The sequence below is a fragment of the Podarcis pityusensis genome, assembly GCF_964106645.2.
Source record: "Podarcis pityusensis genome assembly, chromosome: 2".
In the NCBI taxonomy this organism is placed as follows: domain Eukaryota; kingdom Metazoa; phylum Chordata; class Lepidosauria; order Squamata; family Lacertidae; genus Podarcis; species Podarcis pityusensis.
In genome coordinates, this window is record NC_138029.1 from 29,662,193 (window position 1) to 29,689,842 (window position 27,650).

The 27,650-nt window shown below is 43.3% G+C and overlaps 1 long non-coding RNA gene and 1 pseudogene across 2 annotated transcripts in view; one reads left to right on the forward strand and one right to left on the reverse strand.

The window, feature by feature from the left end:
- LOC308470661 (cytochrome c pseudogene) overlaps window positions 1-27,650 on the forward strand; it is a 351,629-nt pseudogene that overhangs the window by 168,005 nt on the left and 155,974 nt on the right. The gene's annotated exons all lie outside the window — the stretch shown is intronic.
- Window positions 4,354-19,187, reverse strand: LOC308470721. The gene is made up of 4 exons (XR_013982596.1): window positions 18,930-19,187; window positions 17,750-17,847; window positions 12,760-12,855; window positions 4,354-7,674 (listed from the first exon to the last, which is right to left on the reverse strand). It is a non-coding gene; the product is annotated as an uncharacterized lncRNA (long non-coding RNA).

A 27,650-nucleotide genomic window follows, 5' to 3' on the forward strand; every position in this document is an offset into this window, starting at 1 on the left:
AGTTTGGGGGGCAGTGTACCAAACTGGCACAAACATTGTCAGAAACATGTTTTGTTTCTGAGTGGAGAGGCTCACACTCGGCCACAGCTACATTAAAATGCTGTGGTCTCTACATGGACCTCTATAAGCATCTATTACTTCCAACCTGGAGAAAGTGATGGAGAAGAACTCCCATTAGATACAGATTTAGATACAGATATAGATATAGAGTGAGAGAACTTGAGCCCCTGTCCTGTCAGTATCAACTACATCCACGAGCTAGCCAACTAACAACATCGGGAGGGGAAAGAGGTAGCGCTTATCTCTAAGCAGATAGGAAAAGGGACCAATAGGAGAGAGGCGAGTTTTGTCTCGAGGCTTTCGGTGAACAGCTGGTGATTCCCACGCCTCCCACACGCCCGTGTACCCGCGCCATCTTCTGTTGGCTTCTCAGAGTGGTTTGCAAAGTACGAGAGTTTGGTTTATTTTTTGGACACTCCCTCCGCGCTAAAAATAACTCTTTTTTTTAAAAAAATGCCTCCTAGTTTCTTCCTCAGTTCCCCCAACCCCAACCCTACGCCGGGTTTATTCCTGCCTTCTGTGAGTTTGCAAACAGCAGCGCCTCCCTGAGAGAACCTTTTCAGTCCTTCAGCCAAGGACTAATCGAGAAGTTTATTTGTTTAGGCTTGACGTAGAGACTGGGATTCACTGTTATCACCAATCTCTGTCGTTGTGAGTGGCCTTTGGCTTATTGTGTATACATTTTTAAGCTTCATATAGACTCATATGGCTTATACTGTATGTACTTGTAGTTCTTGCATTTTATGGGCATTTGGCTCCACCCTTTAAAAGAGGGATGTATGTGTCCGTAAGGGCAGCTGTGGTCAGGGAACACATGCTCTGCGTTCAGAAGGTCACTAAGGGCAGATAATCTTCTGGAGACAGACATAAAAGAGCAAAATTGTGGTCTGTGAAGCTTTGCAGTGAGTTACAGCAGTGCCGGATTTAACTCTTTTGGCCCCTCCAAAATCCCCCCCCCCTATTAATATACTTCTTCTTAATTGTATTTCAGTTCAACAATTACTTTGATAAAATACATATTTTTTATGTGCAAATGGCTTTAGATACCTATTAGGTCCATAAATTACCATATAGCATATATTCAACACAAAAAACAGCAGCAATTTGTTGTTGACAAAGGACAGCTGGACATACAAAGGGCCCCATTACCTTCAGTAGCTTAGGGCCTCATCAAACCTAAATCCAGCCCTGGGTTACAGTGTAGTATTCTGCACACTCAGCACATGTTTTTTAATAAATGAAGCCTCCTAGGTCTACCCAACGTTACCTGAACTCTGGAGTCTTATTTTACCAGGCATGGCTAAACCTGCAATTGCAACATGGTTGGTTGCAAATCATCCCCAGAAGGTTAAGTGAGTAGAGTTGCCCCTCAGCTGTATTATTATGTCTAACCTGTCTGCATATTTTTAAATGGTGGTAATAATAATAATAATAATAATAATAATAATTTATTTATACCCCACCCATCTGACTGGATTTCCCCAGCCACTCTGGGTGGCTCCCAACAGAATATTAATAATAAGAAAGCAACAACATCAAACATTAAAAACTTCCCTAACCAGGGCTGCCCATATGAATGTTGGTTGCACTTCTTCCTTTTCCTAGTGGCAACTTGATTTAAAGCCCAGCCCCTGACAGCTGCTTAGCCCGGAGAGTTTTGCTTATTTCTTTCCTGTCTTTGTGCCTTTAAATGAACATGGCGATATGTAGTGCCTGTGCAATATCGGGCAAATATTATCAGGTTCACAATACTCCCATTTAAATATAGACAAATGTTCTCTTATAGACACTAGGAACTTGAACTTACAAGTGGCCTCTTCATAAATATTAGACGCTTGTGCATTATAATGAAGTATTATATTTTTTTAAAAAATGTTTATAATTTGCTCCAGTTCGTGCAGTTATGCAAAGGACATATACCCTTTCTTCCGTTAGGTGGCAGAATGGATCCATCATCATAACCTTTGAAATACCAACTACTGCATCTCAGAAGCTGGAGTTTACTGCAGTGCTATTTGTAGCAAAGAATGGATCTGTGGCTCAGATGGACAAGAAATGGCATATCTGCCAACATAGATACAAAACCAACAAATTGTAAGTTTGCATAAAGGAATACAATGAAGTATATCAATAAGGAAGTCCCAGGATGGTGCATATATCTGTGAATATTTGTTGCATTGGCAGGTGTGAAACAGAAGTTAATTCATATTGATTTAAAGCTTTTCCCAGCAGATATCATTAGGAGGTTGAGATAATGATTGAATTCAAGCAGTCAGCATTGGCCTCTGAAGCCATTGGAGACTGAACTTATGGGGGGCTGTGCATATCCCAAAATTCTGCATTAGTGCAGGAAAAACAAACCCAAACATGGATTTTGGTATTGAGTGTGCAGAATTAAACATCCTGGGAATTGCAGTGTTTTTATAACAAGCAAGTTTCTAGTCCTTATTGGGAGTGATGAAAGGATTGTCTGTAAGTGGGCAGGAGCTGCTGAAATCTCCAGGTTAGAGCAGCAGAGCTTCAGTGTCGGGTGCAGTCCTTTTTTTCCTCCTTGTGAAGCAAAAGAAATAGTGCAAAGCACATCAATATACAGAAATATGCTTAGAATTCAGGATAACGTGGTAGATAATTTTGAGTTTTGGAGACAGCACAGCCCTGAAAATGCCTACTTGCCTTCCATGTTACTTTATGCACAGAGGACCTAGGAAAAAGATCCTTTAAAATTATCAAGGATCCAATATCCTGCACAAACTCCAACCCATGTGCTTTAGGAAAAGAGGTAGAGGAAGTATGTGCCTTCCTGTGGCTAGGTGAACTGAGGCTACAGCCATATTTGCATTTATGTGAAAACTACCAGTTAGCGATGGTGATGCATGAAGATGCTTCCATTGGCAAGTGACCATGAGTGGTTTCTTATACATTTTTATTACGTAGCCCTAATTCTTCTCACTGCTGTAAATCAGTAGTACAGTGATAGCTTGGGTTACAGACGCTTCAGGTTACGTGTTTTCGGGTTGTGCACTGCGCCGAACCCGAACGGGTTACTTCCCGGTTTCGGTGCTCATACATGCGCAGAAGCGCTATATCGCACTTTGCGCATGCGCAGAAGTGCCGAATCGCGACCCGCCCATGCACAGACGCAGTGCTGTGGGTTGTGAACGCTGCAGGTTATGAACGTGCCTTCTGCACGGATCACGTTCGCAACCCAAGGTTCAACTGTAATGCAGGTGGTAAAGACCAAAGAACAGCAACTCTTGCCTTTTCCCCACCCCATCCCAGTGTCTGCTGTGGCTGCCTTTCTGTGTCGTTAAATAGTGCAAGAAGCAGCTTTGCCATAAAAATGGTGCTCAGAGGATATTATGTACACAGTATATTCTAGAGCAAGCTGAGGTGAAAGATCTCATACATATAAACAACCAATGCGGAGATTTCCAGGCTGCAAGATATGATTGCACAACTGGGAAATTAGCCTGAGATTGCAGCTGACACCGCTGTGCGGTTGTGGCTCAGCAAACCCTTTATTTCTAAAGTCACAGTTCTCTGCTCAGGGCAGGAGCTTTGCTCCAGAGTTACGGACGTGTGACTTCCATGTGCATTCTCAGCACAGTTGTTCCAAGGCTGACAGCCCTGTTCAGTTTCTCTCTTGTCTCCAGCAATAGTGCCACCTAGTGTATCTGACAGGAAACCGTTCAAGGTGTAGGCAAACAAAATTTCAATTTGGTTTTTGGAAATGTAAAGTTTGGAAATAATGCCAGATGCTTTTAATTCATCAAGAGTTCTAACTTTCCGTTATCTGTGTTTGAATGCCAATTTGCTTATTTTATGTACAGTACTGTGCTTGTGGCAGTGAAGCCTTCTGCACTGATTTTCCCCCTTGGGGAAAGGTTTCAGAATGCTTGCAGTCCATCTTCCATGAGAAAAGTGAAAGTTCGCTGTTTGGCTGGGATTAAGATTTCAAACAGACCTTAGAGACAATTGTAGCTTTCTTGTGGGATAGACTTGAGGACTGGGACAAGATTCTGGGAGATAGGGATGTTCAGGAACAGGGAAACCAGAGACAAGTTGGGTGGTGCAATGAAGTTCAGCCTAGGCAACAGTTGAGAAACAGGAATGGTAAGGGAAGACTTCTTTGCAGGTTTTGTCCCAAGGGAGAGGCACGTGAAAGTTTTTCTGTCTCTGATATTAAAGAATAATAATTTTATTTATTTATATCCCGCCCTAACCAGCCAAAGCCGGGCTCAGAACGGCTAACAACAGTAAAAATAACACAGTTTACATAAAATCATAATCAATTAATTGAAATACATTCTAAAATCAATTCATTCTAAAATCAATTCAGAGTCAAATTAATGGCAACCATTGGGCTAGAGTTCTATACGGATTACAAAAGGACTGTGCCTCAGCCAAAGGCCTGGTGGAACAGCTCTGTCTTGCAGGCCCTGCGGAAAGATGTCAAGTCCCGCAGGGCTCTAGTCTCTTGTAACAGAGCGTTCCACCAGATCGGGGCCACAGCTGAAAAAGCCCTGGCTCTGGTTGAGGCCAGCCTAACCTCTCTGTGGCCCAGGATCTCCAAGATGTTTTTATTTGAAGACCGTGGGACATACCGGGAGAGGTGGTCCTGTAGGTACGAGGGTCCTTGCACCTTGACTGAAGTAGGGGCACTGTTTGCTGCTTAGTCATGGCCAGGAAAATGTATTGGGCTACTGGTGGTGAATATACAGGGTTAAAGGAAGGGGGTGGGCAAGGAGAAAACAAGAAGAAGGCAAACTTTCACACTGAAGCTGGAAGAGGCTGTGCAGTACTGTCAAAGAAGCACATTGGCCAGGGAGACTTGGCAGGACAAGGCCTATGCAAACACTTGGTTTAAGGATTGTATGTCTGATATAGGTTCTTCATAAGGCAATCATTAGGGCTCAGGCATAATTTGATGGAAGCTGGGGACATCACAACTATATTGGTTTTTTTGAGACTTGGCATTCTAATCTGAGACTGGGCTTTAGTTTGGTGTTCAAGTGGACTAAAGGCACACAAAAGCTGGAAGGGGAAGCAAGCCAGGTTTGGTCTCTAGCTTATACTGAGCTAGAAATGTGACGCTTTACCACGGCTACCCCACGTGCTATTACCTGGGCTAATGGAAGCTGTCACTTGTTGTTGATTACTGCCTGTCTGCCTGCCAAAATGTGTATCACACGCTAAGGGGACAATTGATTCTTCAGATCATATGAAATGCCTGAGCAAATAAAAATTGAACAAACAGTCTATCACTGTCTGTAAGTTAGGATGATAAGCCTCAGAAACTCATACGTGCGCATATGCTAGCTATCAGGTAGAGGTGTGAGAGAGTGTGTGTGTCTGTTTAGGAGAAGCAGAGAACGTTGAGCTTCACCTGATTTTGCTACCAGCAGAACTCTCTGCTGTCTCTGCTCCTCCTTCTTGTCTGCAAAATGCTTCAGGAGATCTTTCCAATGCAAAATGCAGTTTGAATTATATCGAAGTGTTGCATCAGTTTCTCTCTGATTTTCGGATATCAGAACCAACCCAAGTATGGAATCAAGATTAACAAATCTGATAAAGCAAATGTCAGTTTTGCTTAACATTCAGTGTGAACGTGGAAGTGAGTCGCGTTAAAATATTCTTTTTGTCAGCATGCGTTTGTGCTGCTCCCACCTGTATCCACATACTGGTTCCAGTCTTCATTTCCCACTTTTATTCAGACTTCCATCCTGCATCTCTTTCCACATCTTCTATTTATTGCTCTGAACCATTTCCCTCTGCCTCTTCAGTTTCTACTCTCAGTCACCTTGACCTCTTCTGCCTCTCTTCCTTTCAGTGTGAACTTGCTGACTCTCCTACCAGTGACCACTTTCCTCAATCCTCTGCCCTCTATTCATGCTTTTTAAGGCTCCTATTTCTTTTATCGCATTGTCCTGCTTTCTTCTCCAACTCTTAAGAGATGCTGCATTGCTAGAAATGCCTGATATTAATTGAATTATTGTGCTCCTGGGAAGGTTTCAATCAAAAGCTATTCTGCAGTTCACTCTTTTAATAACATTTTGTGCATATTTTCTTTGCTTTCCTTCTCGCTCGCTCTGGTGCTTTCTGCTGTTTTGCTTTTTTCCCTTCTCTTCCTTGTGCTCAAGAACTCTGCATAACCAATGACAAAAGACTGTAATTTCAGCCCAAGGCTGTATAGATAGCAGCAAACTAAACTATGGATTATGCCTTACTTGAAACTCATGCTGAAGGCGATTGCTACTAGCAGGAAATTATTAGTGCCAAAGGGGAGAAGCAATGTATATTCTTGCCCATTAGCAGGTTCAAGCAAAGTGATTGGTGAAGTTAATAAGAAGAGAAAGCACCAAACTTATTAGATTGCAGCCTCTTAAAGAAAGCATATAATTGGCCATTCCTTCAGATCTTGCCTGAGAGCCAAGAATGAATGTGAAGTGCTAACACACCTTGATTTCCCACTAAGAGAGGCATAAATGGAGCCAGAATCAAATTTGGGCAAGGACAATATCCCTTAATTTGATTTGTCCTTTTACCTTGAGAGAGGCATCCAAGAAGAGTTGACACATGAGAGCCAGAATTCAGGTCAATAAGATACTCTTTTCAGATCAGCATCAAGTCAAACACACCTTGCAGACTGCTTGCATTACAATGGCACCTGGGACGCAAGGGTAGCTGCTCAGAGTCATTCTGTCGGCTCCAGAGAGTAGGATGAGCAAAGCATATGTTTGGAACTTGAAGGAAATTACTGTAATGTGGTCAGAGAGGCTGGTGTTGAAGAGAACACAAGAATGGTGTTGCATGGACTGAAGCAAAGGACAGATAACCCAAAACTAAGCATTGACTAACAGTTCATTGGCATGACCTTTGAGGGTTTGGTAATATAGTGTAAATGACTGACAAAGGATAGCTGCATGCTTCCCAGCCAGATATAATTACAAATTTGTTCTGCCTGACTAACACCACTGTATTGGCCTTTGTTTGATATAGGCCACTCAAACTGCTATGTCTTTGGGTGTCCCCCCCCCCCAAACTGGTGAAACGGTTAGAATGGCTTTGACCGCTTATACAACTGTTGTCCAGAAGAATTTGCAATTTCTGTGCAGTATGGAAACTGGCTGGAGCAGAGGCGCTGAGTTGCACCCAACATTTTTTGGGGGGGTGGGCTGTTACGCATTTGTGACATCACACATATGCCACTGCTGCCCTTCAACCTAGACAGGCCGACTCAACTGTTACTCAGAAGTGAGTCCTTCTGACTTCAATGGGAAATACACCCAGGTAAATGTAATTATAGCCTACTGGGATGCAGGTGGTGCTGTGATCTAAACCACTGAGCTTCTTGGGCTTGCCGATCGGAGGGTCGACAGTTCAAATCCACATGACGGGGTGAGCTCCTGTTGCTGTCCCCCAGCTTCTGCCAACATAGCAGTTCGAAAGCATACCAGTGCAAGTAGATAAATAGGTACCGCTGTGGCAGGAAGATAAACGGTGTTTCCATGTGCTCTGGCACTTGTCACAGTCCTCCGTACACTAGTAGCGGTTTAGTCATGCTAGCCACATGACCCAGAAAACTGTCTGTGAACAAACGCTGGTCCCCTTGGCCTGAAAAGCGAGATGAGCATAGCACCCCTTAGTTACCTTCAACTGGACTAACCATCCAGGGCTCCTTTACTGTACTTTTACCTTTTAATTATCAATTTTGCTTTAACTCAGAAAGATGGTGGCAACCAACTTAGCTAACACATGTAAGAGAAGTAGCTGCAATATTTTATTCTGTAAATTTTATAAGTGATGCAAAGAGGAGCAGGCAGCAAAGGAAATTGACCTTCCAGCTCTTAACAATGATAATATTGTTGGAATTCTGCCTGGGTCAGAGGAATGTGCCACAACGTAGGCACCGGCAGATATTCCTGTCGACCTCCCCGCGTCTCCCAACCTCTGCTGATAAGCAGGCGAGGTCCGGCGATTCTTCTCAGATGTATGAGAGGAACACACCGTTCTTCCTCTCTCCCCTTTGGTGTCCCCAGGGAGGGGAAAGAAGCAGACAGAAAACTATTTACATCATTTATTTCTGCCTCTTACATCAGTACAGAGAATCATGTCTGCACTCAACAACAGCAAGAAGAAAACTCCTCCCAAGTACATCCAGTACGGGTCATATGACACACACACACACTGAGCTAACATCCGGTGCTCAGTACAGAATGGACTGCCCCTTTGTTCCCATGGCAACAGTCACAAACATCCTGTCTGGCTTTCCAGCCACAAGCAGCTGGCTGAGCTGCTGGAGCCTTTGCTTGCTGCAGCATTGGTGCTTTATGGTAACATACTCCCCCTAAAGTATCAATGTGTGCTGCGAGCAAAGCGTCATCCAGAGAAGAAAACAAACAGTTGTTATATTTATAACATTCCCCTGTTGTTTCAGTTCCACCCTTGGAACTACCCGCCACTGGTTTAACCAATGTACCTCTCTGGTTGTGTGACTTCGCATTACCTTGGTTAACAACTCTCTGTTGTGCCTTTGTCTCTGACTCAGACACAGCTTCAATCTGTCCTTGGTCGTTTACAATAGCAACATATGCAAGGTTAGCAAACTCCTTTGAATACCTCTTGGGTGGTACACCCTTCGTTGCTCTCTCAGACCTACGTAAAAGTTGCTGCTCTTCTTTGCTTTCTGGTTCAGCCTCTGAACTCTCTGGAGAACCAGTACTAAGCTTAATCAATGGTTCATCCTTCATCTGTGAAGGTCTATCCATTGTGTGAGATTTTCTCTCAATGACTGTGACAACTGAGCTGTCTGAGCTATCGCTGTCATCATCAGTACTACTGAACTCAATAAGATCAAACTCATCATCATCATTATCATCAGAATCGTTTCCTGTGGGAAATGTCTGTACTATCCGCTCTTGCTTTGGAGCACTCTCTAGGAACTTTGTGAGAATCACCTGACCAGATTCAGACAAAATTACTCTGTAGAGACCCTTTTCATATCCCACAAAAATGCCTCTGGCATTCTTTACTCCACCTGGAGCTTCTGTTCTCACATGAGACCCGAAAACCTTAAAATAGGCAACAGAAGGTTTTCTATTGAACAGCTTCTCAAAAGGAGAACATCCCAACTCTGTTGAGACTTTTCTCAACCACACATGAAGATAGGACGCTAGCGATTCGGCCCAATATTCATGTGGCAAATGTGAACTCAGCAATTGCGCATGCATCCCCTTTTGCAATTCTTTGTTCACTTTTACACAGACTCCTCTGTTCCACGCTTCTTGTGAAACTGCCACTTTGTGGTCTATCCCTTTTCCATCCAGGAACTTCTGAAACTTCTGTAACAGAAAAATTTGCTTCTCATCTGTGAAAAGACAATCAATGTTAGCATCATGCATACTTTTAACCTTGTCACAAAACTCCTGAAACTTTTCTAAAGTTTCTTGCGGTTTCTCCATCATATAAACCCAAGAATAATTAGTGAAACAATCCACACACAAAAGGTAAAATCGTGCACCGCCTCTAGATGGTTCTAGAGGACCAATCACATCAGCATACACCCGCTGAAATGCTCTGTCGACCTTCTTGGTGTTAGTCACCTTCCTGGTGCTCACACTGGTCACACCTGCAAGAGAGATTTCGTTAGAAACAGAAGAATTACATTTCATGTAATCACTTTGATCAAAAGTCAACAAATACAGTCCATCTTTCTCTTTGGCAGTAAGAAACAGTTCTCCATCTTTGTAGATCTTGCAGCTTTTAGCATCATAGGACAGTTTCAGTCCTTTCTTTGCAATCTGCGACACGCTCAGCAGATTAAATCTCAGTTCTGGAACCAGGTAAACATCGCTTATAGTCAAGTTCAGACTCTCAAGATACACAGTCCCAATTCCAGTCGCTTCCAACTCCTGACCGTTGGCCTGTTTCACAGTGAAGCTTTGCTTCTTCAACGTCGAAAACAGTCCTCTGTGCGGGCACAAATGTTTTGTACAGCCCGTGTCGATTATGAACGAGTTCCCAACATCTGGCGTGGCTCCTTTCGCCATCATAGCCTTTGCAGGTTTCACCTGGCACTTGGTACGGCTTTTGCCTGACGCCTGAGGCTTCGTAGAGCTGCTCTTTGCTCCTCTTGACTGGCGCGGCTTCTTACAGTTTCGCTGTAGATGCCCAGTCTGTCCACAATTGTAGCATCGGACAGCACTCAATGCTACACCATGCTCTCCAGTAGCATCAGCAGTGGGGGAATTAGAACTCTGTTCTTCCCTCCCCCTTTCTTTTTCTTCCAGTGCAGCAAGTCTGTCGTGTTCATTCAGGACCACAGCACAAACTCTCTCCGCGGTCAGCTGCGCGGCCGGTAGGGAACCAAGCTGACTGGCAACAACCTTGTAGGTGCGGCTAAGGCTGTTTATCATCATGAAGCAAAACACTTCCTCCTGAAGACGGAAATTGCGTTCCACCATCTGTTGACGCAGAAACTTCATTTCTGTCAGGTGTGCTTGAACATCTCCATCAGGCGCAAGTCTCAGATTGGTCAATTTCTCAAAATACAGCAACGCTGAAGAACCAGCATCTCTCTGATGCGTTGTACGCAGCGTGTCCCATACCTCTTTCGCATTTTCTAAATGCTGAACATGCACCAACTGATCATCTGAGACACACAGAATCATAGCAGTCCTGGCCCTTACATTTCGTGATTCCCAACCTCTGGTTGGTGCTGCAGGGATGGGGTTTTCAATTACATCAAAAAGCCTCTGATTCTGCAGCAGGGCCTTCATCTTTACAGACCAAGATGAATAATTGTCATTGGTTAAGGGAAGTGGGCAAGGCAAAACTCCCCCTTTCTTGGCATCCATCTTGAAGCCAAGCCTCTCTCACCTCCAAACAAGCTGCAAAATCCAACAGCTGTTTTTTCCTTTCTCACGCAGCAAACTGCAAATTGTTTACGCTCTTTGCACCTGGCAGCTAAACTCAGGCTGCTATTGAAAAGTCCCTTTCAAGAGCTCGTAAACCTTGTAGCCAAAACATTCTCTGGTTTTGTTTCGCTTTCCCAGGCTTACACGCAGAGTCCAGCCCCTTTGCCAGTAATTTTCCAGGACCGTTACCTAGCAACAATGCATTTCAGTAGGACATCTTATCTACCACAAAAATTTGTGGAATTTCAGGCTTCAGCCTTCAAGCTGCAGGCCTCTTCCTCCGGAGCTTTTGTTTTCTTTGAAACGCAGCTCCGTGAACCAGGGAATTAATCTTCCTGCGTTCACACTTTTAGCCCGAAATGCAGCATACCTTGAACTCCGTTGCTCTGGAAAACACCTCTTCTTTCCACCAGCTGTCTGTGGAGCCTCTGGCTACTTTCAGACGCTTGCCTTCCTCCTTGGAGCAGAGGAGGACAATCCATCAGCCTCTCATGCAGATGTCCGATGAATCACAACCATCCGAAGGCTGCCACTGTTGGAATTCTGCCTGGGTCAGAGGAATGTGCCACAACGTAGGCACCGGCAGATATTCCTGTCGACCTCCCCGCGTCTCCCAACCTCTGCTGATAAGCAGGCGAGGTCCGGCGATTCTTCTCAGATGTATGAGAGGAACACACCGTTCTTCCTCTCTCCCCTTTGGTGTCCCCAGGGAGGGGAAAGAAGCAGACAGAAAACTATTTACATCATTTATTTCTGCCTCTTACATCAGTACAGAGAATCATGTCTGCACTCAACAACAGCAAGAAGAAAACTCCTCCCAAGTACATCCAGTACGGGTCATATGACACACACACACACTGAGCTAACATCCGGTGCTCAGTACAGAATGGACTGCCCCTTTGTTCCCATGGCAACAGTCACAAACATCCTGTCTGGCTTTCCAGCCACAAGCAGCTGGCTGAGCTGCTGGAGCCTTTGCTTGCTGCAGCATTGGTGCTTTATGGTAACAAATATACCTGCCATAGAATTCTAGCCCATGCTGAACTGTTTTTCTAACTGAAGCCACTCAAACACTTTGGAGCCTACTGTAATTACAGCAGTGGGCATGTTCTTGGTTGGGCAAACCAGGAACACAAAAACCCTGCTACAAATGAGAAACAAAATTATTCCGAAATATTTCCACCTTTGTGCATAGTAACAGAGGAGAAGGAGTATCTTATGGGTGCAGAGTTTGTAAAATATGGTTCAACACAGGGAGTCTAAATCCTATTATTCACATTAGCCAAGGAGCAATCTTGTTTCTACTTTTCATTTACTTTTCCTATTAAGGCAAGGGTTGTCAGACTTGGACATCTCTCACAGCACTTTCTTATGGCTATAACTTGTTTCTTTCACAGTACTTACAAGGCTGTCATGGTTGAAAGTATGTGCTTTAATTTCTTCCAGTATTGATTCATTCTATGAGCAGAGTAAGGGATTTTCAGTAAATTGCTTAATAACAATGAAGTGCAAAATGCTGATCTCTTTCTTCCATGTCTGTTTTTCATAGCCCCTGTTTCCTTGCAGAAAACATTCATGCCCCAGGAAATTTAAGAAAAATTGTGTTCCTTTAAAAACACCACCACAAAAACTGCTTTCTTTGTTTTAAAAATGCAGCATAACTGATTGAAACCAAATAGTGTGTTGTTTCTATCTAGAGTTATTATGGATTCTGGCACATTATAAGAATGTGTCATTCATCTTCAAGAGCAGTGCTCAACAATACCCAATCTCAGGTACTCACTTGGTAGAAAATATAAGAAGGGTGTTGAATTATTCTTCCTGGAGAAAACAGTTCATAATAATCGCTTTCTGGGTTCCTCCTGACTTTGAATGCTACCTAATTGAGAAAATGAAGTGAATTAATTAATACATGCAGGGACCCAGGTGAGCTCCTTAGTCAGAGAAATTGACTGAGGAAATTTTAATCAATTTTTGACTGTCTGTGAAAAATACAAATTAAAAGAATGCCAAGGTGATTTCACTGGGACAGCCGCTAATCTGAGCAAAAGATTTGTACAAACTGGTAATCTGGGAGTTTTATGTAGCTAGCTTCCTCAACACTCCTGACCCCTAAGTACTTGGTTGGCACTATCAGTTGAGGGCCTGAAGTTGGGCCTGAAGACCATAAGCAAAACAAGGGAAGGGACCTAATAATTAGCAAAAGACCCACCCCCTCAGCCCTCTGTTTCGTTCCTTAATCACTGCATGCAGTGGCTGATAACACACCACGCCAAAGGTGGGAATTCCTTCAGCATGCAAATCTGTTCTTTTGGCTCCCAAGACTCTTACAGATCTTGCGGAATGTTAAACTATCACAATTAATATGGAGAGAGGCAACTAATGCTGATTCTACTCAGCCCTGATCCTCATAGTTTAAGTTCAATCATCCGGTTCCATGGGAGCTTGAGGCTCACAGGGGAAGCAGGTGATGTCCTGAGAAGGTCAGTTCAAAGTAAAGGACAGAACCTAGGACTGGGTCTTACTGGCTAGAGCATTCTCCTTCTGGACAATGGCGATGTTCTGAAATCCCCATGTCCCCATCAGATCTACTGCATGTTGTGCCAGGAAATTCTAATGTATCATTATGTCCTCCCTCAAGGTGATCGGCTATTGGCAGAAGGGATGTGAAACCACCACTGCAGTGTGGGAGCTTTGCTGCCTTAAGAGTCCCAAAGTGCTTTATGCTTACTGTTTCCAAGGTAGACTTCAGACTCTCCCATAGCACACCAGTTTGTGCCACTGCACAGTTTGGGGACTTATTGTTCCCATTTGCTCTCCTTTCTGTCATAGGCTTCCCACGTTAAGATTTGGTGAGTTACTAAAAAATGCCTTTTAGTAAAGACCCAAGATGACAGTTGTTTGGAAGAGCAGACGTGTTCTCTTCCTCACCTTAGGAACAAAACCTTTAGGAAGAATTCCTTAGATGGGAAATTATGCTTCTGTGATCTCTGAGTATCAAATGAACCAAGGATCCCTAGTGCTCTCTATGCGCACCTCATTCGTAAGCACATAACATATATAGTTGTATTTACAGCAGCATAGTTGCTGTTGATCAGACATCTTAAAGAATGAATTTGTAGCTGATTGTCTGCAACTTTGGTCACATGTCACTGTTTAATATTAGAGAGTGAGAGTGTGGTTTTCCTTTCCACGCGAATGGGGGAAAAGTTCAGTGGATGTGGTCACAGTCCTTATGTGCCCTCATGTTCCTTCAGCCAGTAAATGTCAGTTTAAAGGATTTAATGCCTAGTGTTGCAGAATTATCCTTTTTTTAAAGGGGGGTATAGTAGATTAGAAGGGGACGTGGGTGGCGCTGTGGGTTAAACCACAGAGCCTAGGGCTTGCCGATCAGAAGGTCGTCGGTTCGAATCCCCACGATGGGGTGAGCTCCCGTTGCTCTGTCCCAGCTCCTGCCAACCTAGCAGTTCAAAAGCATGTCAGACTGCAAATAGATAAATAGGTACCGCTGCGGCGGGAAGGTAAACGGCGTTTCCATGCGCTGCTCTGGTTTGCCAGAAGTGGCTTAGTCATGCTAAGGAAGTCATGACCCGGAAGCTGTACGCTGGCTCCCTTGGCCAATAAAGCGAGATGAGCGCCGCAACCCCAGAGTCGGCCACGACTAGACCTAATGGTCAGGGGTCCCTTTACCTTTACCTTAGCAGATACTCTGGCTTCTCCTCAGATCGTATAAATCTTTCGCCTTTTACCTTAGCAGATTAGAAGAGGAACCACGTGGTTGCCTCAGCAATGGTGAACATGCTTATTGTGATGGAGTTTTGTTTAATTGCTGTCAGGAACAGTACAGTACTTATAGTTGGGCACCACTGTCTCAATCTGCCCTCTCTCTCTTCTTAACGGAGTTCCCAAACTGACAGTTTGTACTGGACAGAGGGAAGTGGCACGAAACAGATGACCGCCCCCCCCCCAAAAAAAACTTGCACGACCACCACAACCCGTCCACACAGAAACTGGGCGGCCAATGCTTATATATACACATGCCACACAAACATGGAAGGTCCAGCCCATCTTGAACTTTCTCAAATTTTTGTTGTTTTTTGCAGTAGACAAAAAAGTGTTGGTTTTTTAAAAAAACACCATTATTCCAAAATATTAGCTGAATAAAGACAATGTTGTGTGTCAGCATACAATTATAGCACTATAAATTGTAAGTGCAGAAATGCCCTTCATTTGCCAGCTTCACACACACACACACACACACACACACACACACACACACAGATGGACTTCCACCCACATTGCCTAGCTCATCATTGCAGTGCTGCCACCCACTTCTTTTATATCTGGTATAGAAAGGGAGATGAAAGCCATTCACTTTGAATGCCTTGGCCTGAATAGGATTCACGATAGCAGTTGCCTTTCAGACTGGGTAAACAAGCAAGGCTTTTTATAGCAATTAGGCCAAAGTAGGGGGGAAAAACATATCCGCATACCCATACACCAAAAGCCTGATTCTTATTGTTAACACAATATATCCTGGGGATAACTTAAAACACACAGGGTGCCATTTAAGGCCATCATTCAGGATGCTGGTTAGCCATGTATATATCTTATTGCAGGGTTAAATATTTGGGTTTGGAATCAGGGCAACGCCATCAATTTGCGGATGGCGACACTCAAATGCCTGCAAACAATCGATAAGGGAAGGAGGAGAATTTCATTTGGTGTACATTTTTAGTTCTTCTTTTATTATTTGCATGATATATACAGGCAATGAAAAATTTATATAAGGTATATATTACAATATATTACAATATATTAAAGAGAGACAGAGATAATAACAGTACAATAATTAAATAGCATAGAAATGTATGTCTAAAATTAATACTCAAGACATACATGTAGTTATAGTTTGAAATATTCTTACAATAAACAGTTAAAAGTTTGTTTTCACCTTTTTTGTAAGATACGTATCTTTTCTTTTTAAAATACTCCTATAATCTCAATCTCTCTCTCTCCGTGTGTGTGTATGTGTCTACCCTCCCTAATTATAAGAGTGCTGCTTGCTTATTAATTAAAGATTAACCACTTAGCCAGCTGATTTGGTCTGCAGTTTAAAGCAAACTGACCTCAGACACATCTTTTGGACTGATACGTGGATCAGAATGTAATTATCCTTCACACTTCAGATTTTGTAATACTGTTCTTGGTTCAAAAAATGCACTAAACTGCATAGTAGGAATATATATATATTTAGGATAAGGTAATGTTTAGAAAATTATCCACTGAAATTAAATACCGGTACCAGATAAAATATGCAAGCATATATAAATACAAATTTGCATATAAACTTATTTTAAAATGTCCATCCCTACAACCAGTCAAGAAGGAGTAATCACAGCATCTATTTAGTGCTTTGGAGCTGTGGTCAGTTGGATGAAGGTGAGCAAGTTGCAACTGAATCCAGAGAAGACAGATGTAATAGCACCTTCACTCGGCTGGGGATCCATGTGCTCTAAGGAGGGCTAAGGTTGCCACAGATTAGTAGTGTCTCCCCTTCCCTAATGAGATCAGGTTTGCAGTCTAAGAGAGCTACTGGACTCTGCATTGTGTGTGAAAATCCCTCAAGGCAGGGACACCAGCAGTGCATTATTACCAGTGGCGTTCTCATCCCTTCCTAGAGCAAAGGGGCCTAGCAATCTTTATTATCTGTGTAAACTAAGCTAAAGTATTGACAAGACAGGACAAAGGGGACCTGTGGTTAGGGAGTAGAAACAAGAACTTGGCTTGCACTACCCGACAGGGTTTAGAGATCTTGGGCTCCTGACCTCTGCAGAGGCTGGGGACCTGTTATAAGGAGATTTCAACTGGTGGCGCTCAGTGTGACACAATGGTTGGCTAGGCTGCTAGAGTGACCGTGGAGCAAGACTAGGAATGAATTCAGCTGAACATTGGTTAGAGCTCATTTTAGACCTGTTTTTGCAACAGCGAAGAAATCACACTTCGCCATCACCATTGCCCTGCTGTGTTGGCTTGGCCAGAGGAGTTATTCCAAGTAGTGAAGGAATTCTTGCAGGAGGAACCCTTGGCAGCTTACTGGAACTATTATGCACAGCACATTGCAAGTACACACTAGCTCTGTCTTGCTCCACATTGAGAACAGGATCTATGATGGTGAGAGGCGGCTGCTTTTCTGTTTTGTTGGATAGCTTTCAGCGTGCACAGCCTCAGAACGTGGGCAGCTTGCTCAAAGGACTGAGGCCAACTACTTTCTTGTTTGATCCATGTCCATATTGCCTGATTAAGCTGCCAGAGGAAGACAGGCCAGATGGGTGGTTGAGGTTGTAAATCTATCTCCAGAGGAGAACAATAATCCTGTGGCAATAAAGGAAGTAGTTGTACTGCATTTAGTTTACATGCCCTCATTTGATTCTACCATGCAGGGTAATTCCTGGCTACTCTCTAATTTGTTTAGTTTGAGGAAGGCGGTAGAGTGGTAACTACACAACTCCCAAGCTTTGTTGAAGAAAAGTGATTGTTTAGATTCTTTCCCATCTGGATTCCAACCTAGTTTTGGACTGAAATTACTTTGGTTGCCCTTTGAAGATGACCTTCACCAGGAGCTAGCCGGGGGAGTGTAACATTTTGGTGCTGGTGAACCTTTTAGCAGCTTTCAGTACCATTAACTCTGATATCCTTCTGGGACTTCTGGCTGACATCGGACTGCGAGGAACTCTGTTGCAATGACTCTAGTCCTATAAGGCTGGACATACCAAGAACAGTGGTGCTTGGCTCCATGACTATGGGGTTCCTCAAGGTCCCATCCTTTTCCCCATGCTATTTAACATCCATGTGAATCTTTCATCTGCACCTATGAATACTAGGCATATGTTCTTGCAGAGGAATGTAACTCTTCTGAAAGGATATCTACACACATATCAAGATATCAAAAATTATAACTTTGGCAGTCTTTGGTAGTATGGGCCATTTCTTTAGCCAGGGGATGGGAAACCTATGGCCCTCCCAGATGTTGTTGAAACTCCAAACTCCCAGCAGTACCAGATAGGAGGGCTCATGCATCTGCAGGGCCAAATGTTTCCCCTACCCTGCTCTAGGCCAATGCATATAGATACCAAGGGCTGCTGCAACAGCCAACAAAATAATTTTAATAGGCTGGAAATTAACTCTATTCCCTTGATTTACTCATAGCTGAACCAGATGGCAGCCTTAACCACAAGAGAAAGAAACAGGGAGAGGGAGGGAGAGAGAGAATTGTTTATTGGAAGCATAATAAAGAAAGTACTTAAACTGAAATATAGACTTAGTTCTTAGAGTGCTTTGGAGAAGAACTGGAAGTAGAATGAAGTATGTGACCTTTAAAAAAGGGTACATCCTAGTCTTGGTCTAGCACACCTGAAAAGGTGAGCCTATGCGTCCTTTGATATGGGGTGGACTACTCCAAATTCTCTTATGCAAAGGTAGTGAAGTAAGCCTTACTTTTCAGAGCGCACTATCTGTAGGGATCTGTCTTTCCCTTTAGAATGAATCACAAAGCTTTTCTGCTTTTAAAAGTGCTCAGAGACTGATTATCTTATAGCAAGCCTCACGCCTCCCCTCTCATTGACACTCACACAGATACCCACTCCCCACCCCCCATAGCAGTTACTTCATTTTTAATGGTCATTTGCCATCAAGAAAATCCTTGGTCTCCTTGAATAGGTGAACAGATGTTCCATGTAGATGCCAGAGAACCAAGAAGCATCACTGTTGCCACCTTCCTAAAGATATGTGAAGTGCCAGAATTTAAATTTCTGAAAGCTATCCAAAGGAAAAGTTTTCAACACTTCCTCCCGCTCCTGAGATACTTTGCAACTTTGCAATTTAGTTTTGAATGTAAACAGGTGATTCAATTTCACAGTTCCTGACAGAATGTTTGTTTTCAACAAAACTTACTTTCTGGGCCAGCAAGAATTTGGAATGGTCCCAGTGGCTTGCATTTACCTCTCCTAGAAATACACATTTTCTCCTCTGAAATGCAAATTTTCTCACTTTAAAAGAACACTTCTGTCTCCTACATTCTATGGAAAAAATAAATAAAGATAGGAAAAAGTCTTGTATCCAGAGAAATAAACATGAACAGAATTATTAATCACCTCCTCTTAGGAGCTCTTCATTTCTTGTCAGAAGTAAACATACAATTGTCCTATTGCAAAGAGTCCCCCACCCCCACCCCTGACTTGACTCCCTCCCTCCCCCAGGACAGATCAGTCTATTAAGTTTCGCCAAAGAACATGATTATATTATTTCTATAACTTAAAAAACGAACGACTAGTAGTAAATATACCACACTAACCACTGGGGAAGTGTGACTAGTTTCACACCAAAATTCCTACTGGAGCTGCTAGATTTCAAGTCAGGTTATATTTAGCAACATACCATTGTTATGTGACATTCTGTCAAGTGATCAAAGCTCTGTCAAACAATTACTGTGCAGAAGATAAAAGATGCTGGAGAAAATGTTATTTTTGTGATAGCATTTTGCCCGCAGTCTTGCTTCAATTTAAGCACCTCTGCTCTTCAAACTACAGGCACAAAGAGGTAGCCAGTTCCACCAATTAAAGGCAAAAACTCATTCCACACAAGCCAAACCTGGCAGCATGCACTGTGCACCCAGTTGTGTTAAAAAAGACACTGAGTAGACATACATGTTAAAACATTTTAGTCTGCTTTTCCACCAAAGGCTTTCAAGTCAACATAAAAGACAAAAGTAATTTAAAAAATGCAACAATATTGATCAATATACACAAAAAGAACTTAACATAAATCTGCAGCAACATAGCACCAGAATAGCAAACTAAAGAGAAAATAAAAACGACTCCAATCCAAAGGACTGATTAAACAAAGCAGATTTAACTGAATATCTGAACACCTGTAAAGTGGGGGACCCTGGGACAGCTAGGCACCACTACCAAAAAGATCCTGCCCCACTACATCGACAAGTGGAGGTGGGACACAGAGCTGGACCTTTGCTGAAGATCTCAACTGATGGGCAGGTTCATGTGGCAGAAGCCTGACATTTAAATATCCTGATCCCAAACTATTCAGAGCTTTGAAGATAATGATCAGCCTTTTGCAGGGCTCCTGGTTCATTTCCTAACACAATTCAAATTAATGGAGTTGATTGAACCATTGAACCATGCCATGAACTTCTGAGAGCAATCTGGTTGCAGGGTTATTTATATACCAGCTACATTTTCTAGACACTTTCAGAAGACCACATTACAAGAAATAAGCAAACCTAGTTCTTTGGAAAGTATGAGAGTTGTAACTCAGTAGGGACTCGGGATCCATAACAGCACCTCTTCCAACTACGATTTGCATCATCCCCCCCCCCCCCGGGGTATTGTGCTGTTGGAGGATGAGACATCAAGTGTATAGAAGGCAGGGTATAAATGATAAATAAATAAAGAGCCAGTGTAGTGTAATGGTTAGAGTATTGGACTGTGACCAGGGAAAGCAGGGTTCAAATCCCTTATGCTAGGTAGGACAACCAAACCCCCCTGTCCAGTACAGCCCCCCCCCCCATGCCCCCCTCCGATACTCCTTAGTATGGAAGGGGGAGAAGTTCAATTCAGTTCAACTCGGTTCACATTTAAAAGTGAACTTCCCTGCTTTGCAGTTTCCAAAATGATATGCAAACCAAAACACAGTCTTCCTTTGGAAATCTCACTTTTCTGAATACTGAAGTACAGTTCTCCAGTCCAGTATTCCGTACAAAAAGTGCATCTTCTAGTGTAAAGTGTGCATGTTAATGCATATAACAGTAAAAAATAACATACAAAAATGCAGTCTGTTGAGGGAAATTGCCTTGCAATGGCAACACGGCATATAAGAATGTGTATATTAATAAAAATTTGAACTAAAATACTGTGCTGATGAATTTTTCATGAGGACTTAAAAACACACACCAAACAAACTGGTGTAGGAGTGTAGAGAACGGAACTGAATAGTGGAATAAATAAAAAAGGGAAAGAACCTGAAATTGGCATATTCACCCATCACTGCACCTGAGGGATGGTAACCATATGGAACAGTATATGATACGGTGCTGAGAGCTGCAGTAGATGGGGGCAGGGAGAAATCAGCAAAAAGCTGATGCCCGTTCCTTACATAAGTTGAAGTGCTTTCTGCTAACACAAAGCCACCATTGGCTACAATTCTATATATTTCCTCATAAAATTCAGGTTTGTACACTGAGATTGCAAAACAATACTTGGACATTTGTCACATATCACGTAACTTGTTGGAGATGATTGTGTGGAAAGTGGCTTTGACAGAGGCACAGCAAGGAAGGGGGAAATGCAGGAGGAGAAGCAAAACAACATTTTGGAAGCAGTAAGAGATATGAGCTATAAGAAAAGCACTAATAACCAAAGAGGAAAATAGTAAAGGACACTGTGCAATGCAGAACACATTGGTTTTGATTTATTGTAATATTGCATTTTTAGATAATTGCAGCCACCCTACGGGCAGGTAATAAATCTAAATAGCAGTAGTAGTGGCAATTGGTAATGACAGGGCAACCCTCCATTTCAGCACCAATCTTGCAAGGTAGGCTAACAGCCCTGAGGAACCCAGCCTAGTCCTTCCTCTCTGCTGCTGTCAACCACTCACATGTCCCTAGGGCAAGGGGATGGGCAAGATTCCTACCTCACTATGGTGGTTTTCTTGAGAGTAGGGGAGCAGCCAGCTGAATTCCAGCTTCACCTTGTCTGCAGTACCACATGTTTTAACAATCTGTGCACTGGAGAGCCAGTGTGGTGTAGTGGTTAAGAGCGGTAGACTCGTAATCTGGTGAACTGGGTTCGATTCCCCGCTCCTTCACATGCAATTGCTGTGTGACCTTGGGCTAGTCACACTTCTCTGAAGTCTCTCAGCCTCATTCACCTCACAGAGTGTTGTGGGGGAGGAAGGGAAAGGAGAATGTTAGCCGCTTTGAGACTCCTTAGGGTAGTGATAAAGCGGGATATCAAATTCAAACTCTTCTTCTAAAAAACCCCCCCACCCCCCAAAAAAAACAATCTGTGCACCGCTCTGGTTTTGCCAGAAGCGATTTAGTCATGCTGGCCACATGACCCTGAAAAACTGTCTGTGGACAAACGTCGGCTCCCTTGGCCAGTAAAGCGAGATCAGCGCCGCAACCCTAGAGTCGTTTGCGACTGGACCTAACTGTCAGGGGTCCTTTACTTTTACTTTTTAGTGTAGCAGCCCAAGCAGCCTAAACACGTGGGAGTTTAATTGGTGTGTGCAGAAACCAATACAGCCCAGAAATCCAATTAAACAGTTCATTCCAAAAGGAGTCAATGCAAAAAAAAGGAAGGAGGAGAAATAGCAAGCATGCAGGTCAAAATGGAAATAAAACACTGCAATCAGGATATTGGTCTAACTAATCCTACACTTAATTCAGACTAACACAGAATAATTTACACTTATTGGTCAAGCTTCAGGCATCAGTTGAAGGTTGCGAGATTCAAGAGGAAGAATTCAGCACTATGGTGGGAAACCTTTGGCCCCGTTTCCTACATCTTCCAATAATTTTAAACATTGATTTTATTGTGGACTTTCTGTGTTTTATAATAACTATTGTTGCAAACTGCTCTGAGAGTTCCTTGGGGCTACATAAACTGGGATGTAAATTTTAATTAAATTAGACATTCAGTGTATATCTTAACACCACAGACTTAAACTGCTTTCAAAGCCATTTCCTCTCATCAGGGAATCCTGGCATATGTATTTGCTGTGACAGGAGTTCGGGATCTCTGACAGGATTTTCAACACCCCTTTTCGAACCAAAATTCTGAGGAAGCCATGACAGGATTAAAATGGATTAAAAAAATTATAGTGCGGTTAGGCTCTCAGAATGACCGTAAAGCTATTCTTAACCTTATTTAATTTGTGAATGCAAATAAATAACAACGTGATTAGAGGGGGGAATATAATAAGGAAATGATACAGAGAAGAGCATCTGTTTAATCAATCATAAGTAATTTATTCAAAGTGTATGTTTATAAAGACAAGGCTGAATATCTGTATCGTATCCTATACACGCTCAGTTGACGATAATCTCCATTGAACTCAGTGGGATGTGTTGCTGAGGAGATGTGAATAGGATCATGCAGTTAGATATTCAGGTAGGGTAATCTGGTGCATCTCTCAGTTCAAACATTATGCTGAAAACAATTCTCTAAATAATATATCTGCTTTGTTGGTACCTAATGCTGAACCTTAGCGTGAATGCACAAGTATGCAGGTATCCAGAAGGAAAATTGCAGACTCTTTGCTTCTCCTTCAGTTCTGCTGCCACTGTGCTACCTTGGAGCTAAATTATGGTTTGACTGAGCATTACAGATGAACCTTGGCCCATGGTTTGTTCCCCCCCAAACTATGAGCAGTAACTTGCTCCCAGAATAAGGATGTTATTTTTAGTTTAGCTTGGCAATTGTATTTGTTTAGTTTCTACTGCAAGTACCTAAACTGCAATAGCCTGAGGATAGGTCAGCTGGCTACAGCGTGGTGTCAATAACGCCAAGGTTGCAGGTTCGATCCCCATATGGGACAGCTGCCTATTCCTGCATTGCAGGGGATTGGACCAGGTGATTCTCAGGGTCCTTTCCAACTCTATAATTCTGAGCTAATGACAGCTGCAAATATCTATCTTGCCTGTTCTCTCTAAGCCGTAGTTCAGCTTAGTGTTAAACTGGGCCAAGGTCTATTTAAAGGTAAAGGTACCCCTGACCATTAGGTCCAGTCGCAGACAACTCTGGGGTTGCGGCGCTTATCTCGCATTATTGGCTGAGGGAGCCGGCGTACAGCTTCCAGGTCATGTGGCCAGCATGACTAAACCGCTTCTGGCGAACCAGAGCAGCGCACGGAAACGCCGTTTTCCTTCCCGCCAGAGCAGTACCTATTTATCTACTTGCACTTTGATGTGCTTTCAAACTGCTAGGTTGGCAGGAGCAGGGATCGAGCAACAGGAGCTCACCCCGTCACGGGGATTCGAACCACTGACCTTCTGATCGGCAAGCCCTAGGCTCAGTGGTTTAACCCACAGTGCCACCCGCGTCCCCTTAAGGTCTAGAATCATAGAATCATAGAGTTGGAAGAGACCACAAGGGCCATCGAGTCCAACCCCCTGCCAAGCAGGAAACACCATCAGAGCACTCCGGACATATGGTTGTCAAGCTTCTGCTTAAAGACCTCCAAAGAAGGAGACTCCACCACACTCACTCCTTGGCAGCAAATTCCACTGTCGAACAGCTCTTACTGTCAGGAAGTTCTTCTAATGTTTAGGGGGAATCTTCTTTCTTGTAGTTTGGATCCATTGCTCTGTGTCCGCTTCTCTGGAGCAGCAGAAAACAACCTTTCTCCCTCCTCTATGTGACATCCTTTTATATATTTGAACATGGCTATCATATCACCCCTTAACCTCCTCTTCTCCAGGCTAAACATGCACAGCTCCCTTTGCCGTTCCTCATAAGGCATCGTTTCCAGGCCTTTGACCATTTTGGTTGCCCTCCTCTGGACATGTTCCAGTTTGTCAGTGTCCTTCTTGAACTGTGGTGCCCAGAACTGGACACAGTACTCCAGGTGAGGTCTGACCAGAGCAGAATACAGTGGCACTATATCTTCCCTTGATCTAGATGCTATACTCCTATTGATGCAGCCCAGAATTGCATTGGCTTTTTTAGCTGCCGCGTCACACTGTTGGCTCATGTCAAGTTTGTGGTCAACCAAGACTCCTAGATCCTTTTCACATGTACTGCTCTCAAGCCAGGTGTCACCCATCTTGTATTTGTGCCTCTCATTTTTTTTTGCCCAAGTGCAATACTTTACATTTCTCCCTGTTAAAATTCATCTTGTTTGTTTTGGCCCAGTTCTCTAATCTGTCAAGGTCGTTTTGAAGTGTGATCCTGTCCTCTGGGGTGTTAGCCACCCCTCCCAGTTTGGTGTCATCTGCAAATTTGATCAGGATGCCCTTGAGTCCATCATCCAAGTCGTTGATAAAGATGTTGAATAAGACCGGGCCCAAGACAGAACCCTGTGGCACCCCACTAGTCACTCTTCTCCAGGATGAAGAGGAACCATTGATGAGCACCCTTTGGGTTTGATCAGTCAGCCAGTTACAAATCCACTGAGTGGTAGCATAGTCAAGACCGCATTTTACCAGCTTCTTTACAAGAATATCATGGGGCACCTTGTCAAATGCCTTGCTGAAATCAAGGTAGGCTACATCCACTGCGTTCCCTTCATCTACCAGGCTTGTAATTCTGTCAAAAAACGAGATCAGGTTAGTCTGACATGACTTATTTTTCAGAAATCCATGCTGACTATTGGTGATCACAGCATTCCTTTCTAGGATCTGCTCCAGAATCTTCCCTGGTATTGATGTCAGACTGACTGGGCGGTAATTATTTGGGTCCTCTCTTTCCCCCTTTTTGAAAATAGGGGCAACATTTGCCCTCCTTCAGTCTGCCGGGACTTCTCCTGTTCTCGAGGAATTCTCAAAGATGACTGCCAGTGGTTCTGAGATCACATCTGCCAGTTCTTTTAATACTCTTGGATGCAGTTCATCTGGCCCTGGAGGTCTATTTAGGTCTTGTTTAAATATGCTAAATGTATCAATCAAGCATCTTAACAGATTTGTCAGATAAAATACTGATCATAGATGCCCAACTCTCTTTATCTGTGCACATGCCTACATAATACCAAACAAAATGTCCCTGCTTTATCATGAAACTGGCATAAATTCAGAAAGATTATTGCACTTCTCTGTGTTTGTGCACAAATAAGTAGTTGTCTGGTATTAAGTCAGTTCCACCTAGCTCAGTGTTGCCTGACTGACAGCGGACCTTCAGGGTTTCAGGTAGAGTTCCCTCCAAGCCCTACCTGGAGATGGGAGGGATTGATTCTGGGACCATCTTCATTCAAAGCAGGCGCTCCACCACTGAGCTATGGCTCTTTCAATGATCATGCCATTTAAGATGCTCAGGAGAGTGATAAGCTATGCAGAGCAGCTTGTGCACGTAGAATATATTATACGGAAGTAGCCAGATTTTCCTCTTGCACAAGCTGTTTATACAGTGAAAATAGCTGCCATGCCTGTGGAGCAGCTTCTCTTGATCATATACTTCTTGGTTCCCTATGGCTCAGTAGTATGCTACAACTTCAGGTGACGCGTCCTAGTGGGACTGTATTAAATTTAGTGGCAACTTCCTCCGAGTGCAATAATGTCACAGCTGCTAACGCTCTCATTCTTTGGAATCCTTTCAAACATTACCGCAAACTTATTTTACATAAGGGGTACCTTTCCAGCAGGAAAATCAAACAAACTAACTGGAACTAGGGAAGTGCATGTTTACATGTCCACACAGCCGTTGTGCTGTTTGTGTTAGGGTAGGCATGCCCTTGTCAGGAAAGGGCTGCCCAGGGACCTTAGGACCTGGAGTTTGTGACTCCATTTTCATATGAGGAGTTTAAGGAAGAGGATGGGAATACAGGGAAGAAAATAAGGACAGCTTTGTTTGTGCCTATAAACAGAGGGGCAAAATCAGTGTTTCTCATTTGCAGAGAAGGAAAAATAAATGATTGGGGGCTATGGAATTTATAAAATTGTGCATTGTATGAAAAAGTGGATAGAGGTATTTCTTTCTCCTGAATTCATAAAACCAGAAGATAGGATGACAAATAGCTACTGGCCATCACCGGCAGGGGACAAGTGCAACAAAATGTTGCAGTGTATCCTCATCCTGTTGCAGGCATGTTTTGAATCTTGAAGCAATGTTTGGTGTGTGGTCTCAAGATGGGAGGCCAAAAAGTGGCCTGTTTTCCATCCTTTCAAAGGCTTTTCTCATTGGGCCAAAGTGGGGGGGGGGGCAGTGATGACAAGGAAACTCTCACTTCAGAGGCTATATGCCTCAAATTTAATAATTACTGGGGGAAAGGCAAGAGGAGTGAAGGGTTGATGTGTTACCGTTCTTCTTCTAGGATTTGTTGAAGCATCTGACTTGCAACTATGGGAAAGAGTGCTGGGCTAGTTGGACCTTTGGTCTCATACAACAGCACTCTTCTTTTTGAGCATATTTCATTCATGTGGGACATGGTGTGCCAAAGATAATCTGAAAAGCAGTCTGTTGGCAGACTGTTATCCAGCTGTCATTGTATGCTTGTAACTTTTGACTAAAACCTGCTGGAAACACAGAACCAGCCTCTGCTGCTCATTAGCCCTACTAATGCAAGCCAGATGGACATGAATCTAGCTGCATTACCCAAACACTTGAAAACATTAAGAGGCTTTCTGAAAATAAATGACAGAAGTATTATTCCCCATTTTATAACTGGAAACAGAAACAAGAGTGACTTGACTGAGGACCACCGTTGCCCAACTTGTACAATAAACCATGGCCCACCACATGCTATGTGTAGTTGACTTTAGCAGCTACTAATGTATTGACAAATGAATCCATGTTAACATTAAAAAGCAGCAATGTGGGCCTTGCCCATCATAAGCATGTATGTTGATCTGATAGATGGCAGAAACCTGAAGTAAATTTCCAGGATGCAGAGTTGCTGTGGGTTACTGCAGGACCCTGGATAGCTCCTAGCCAACAGACCACA